Source organism: Pinus tabuliformis, chromosome 8, assembly GCF_031772625.1.
Source record: "Pinus tabuliformis cultivar Carrire ecotype Pingquan chromosome 8, CPIR1, whole genome shotgun sequence".
NCBI classification, from domain to species: domain Eukaryota; kingdom Viridiplantae; phylum Streptophyta; class Pinopsida; order Pinales; family Pinaceae; genus Pinus; species Pinus tabuliformis.
In genome coordinates this window covers 518,403,953-518,406,093 of record NC_142294.1, presented here as the reverse complement: position 1 = coordinate 518,406,093, position 2,141 = coordinate 518,403,953, and the positions used below count along the sequence as shown (strand labels likewise).

The following is a 2,141-nucleotide window of genomic DNA, read 5'->3' as shown; positions in this document are numbered from 1 at the left end:
TAAGTTTCACGCGATTCCCAACTTTAACTCAGGTCGACTATCTCCGAGCATTAACACTGCTGTAAGATTACGTTGTTCATTGCTCCTTTCTTGTCATAAGGGTATCTATTTATGACCTGTGGTCCTTGTTCTTCACACGACACCTGTGCCTGCATACTTATCTAATTTCTACAAGACTGTGGTTGTACACACGTAACGTGGCACACACCTCTATATTTATTTCTATTATTCAGGAATCGATCAACATTCCATGTGTTTCCTTTCTAAGATCCATGGTTCTGATTATTTTCACTAACCCCGAAGCATCGCCTTTACTCTACCTTCCCAAGTCAAACCATTCCTCTGCTATTTTCTTTCTGGTCTATTTTCGTGGAAGCCTTAGAGGCAAGAGGGTTTCGTCCCCTTCATCCCTCACTCTGAGCAAGATGGTCATCGGCCCTTTACTTCGGCCCACCTGCAGAGAAATATGGGTGTTAAGGGTGTGCGGGCCATAGGGCATTGGAACCATGCGACCAACAATAGAGAAAGAGAGGTTCGACCTCTGCATCGTTAGTTTCTCTATGATTGACGAAATCGCCATTTTGATGGCGTATCTTGTCTGAGGTTAGGTAGTGCATAGTTTTATTATTTTTTTCTGTATATTTTTAATGAACTTCGCCCTTCCATCCGAGCATGGGGTTATACTAGTCTTCTTCCTTCATGCTACCTTTGGATAAGGATCTGTTCTGACCCAAGTAAGTCCTTATGATACCGTTTGTTTAATATTTTTTTCAATTTACCAATTTCCTCGCAATTATACTCATCTTCTACTTCCCCTCGCATGCTATCATTTACCCTGAACTACTCTAGTAGGTTTGGGTGTCAGCTTCCAGATTTTGCATCCTTGATAGATAATCAATTTCCCATTTGATTATTAGATATGGCGTGCTTAAAGTTTAGCATTATATTACATATGACAATAATTCCTACAAGTTCTTCTCATGTAGGAAATCCTAATCTCAAGAGTTCCTAAGATACTTGTGCGCTGGCTGCGGGCATTTAACCCTCATGAATTTTTCCATTGCGCAGGTTGGTCTTCTCCGCTCAGCTAAGACTATACTTGTAGATTTTACCAAGTTTTCATTCGTTCTGCAGCTGACAGACTTCAAGGTGGCCACGGCCCATGCAAGCTGTTTTGGGCTCTTAAGTGCCACTATCATGAATTTTTAGTTTCTTTTCTTCATTTTGATTCTATTAACCCTCACGGTAAAGGATTCAGCGGTTTAATAAGACATTTGTATATGACTATTTAAGGAAAGCACCTAGATGCTCATACTCTATTTGTAGTCTCTATGTATCTTGAAAATCCTCATGAATCTTTAATACGGTTGAGTCTATGTTGATTAATATATGTCAGTTATTTCAATTTTGTTCATGCTATGACTGGAGCATGTGATTTCCCATCTGCGAGTTTATCATTATACCACATTTGCCTGTTAGGATACACTATCGTATATTTGCTCTGTTCTATTTTTTTTTTATGGTTGTCACTCCATATGTAGGATTAAAACAACTTCAATATTTTGCTTATCCTTTAAAAAGGCTACAGCATTTCATGTGTTATTGTTTCATCTATGAATCTCTGCCTTGATTTCTATGATTTGAGGCTCTTGCACCATATACACTCTTGCACTATATACATGTTTGAGGAATGCTCAGAATTATCCTTTCAGAGTTCTTTATTTATTTGATTTGATGGGTAAAACAATTTGTGTGTATAAATTTTGATATCGTATGCCTTTATTTACCCTATGATCATTGACCCTATGATCATTGGCTCCATTCTCTTAACCTTCAAAGAAACTGGCATACAAATTTCTCTGGGCATTGTACCCACGATTTCCGATTGGGGGCGAGATTTCAGCTCGAAGTCCTCTTGACCCTAAGATGTTATCTACCCTGACATCACAGAATATTAATTTATTTACAAGATGATACTAATTTAATTGTCCCTGTATTTCAACTTCTTCTTTCTTTCTCCTATTATCCCTGTATTTCAACTTCTTATCAGCAGGTACATACTATTTGATTCTTATTGCAGTTGCTTATTAATTCTTTCCCATAGGATTCACAAGTATTAATAATTATTATAATAACTCCTA

At 37.6% G+C, this 2,141-nt stretch overlaps 1 long non-coding RNA gene across 1 annotated transcript; it reads left to right on the top strand.

Annotated features, from left to right (window-relative positions):
- The first annotated feature begins 310 nt into the window (after positions 1-310).
- LOC149236408 (uncharacterized) lies at positions 311-1,405 on the top strand. Its single transcript, XR_016268395.1, has 2 exons — positions 311-734; positions 1,069-1,405. It is a non-coding gene; the product is annotated as an uncharacterized LOC149236408 (long non-coding RNA).
- The last annotated feature ends 736 nt before the right edge of the window (positions 1,406-2,141 follow it).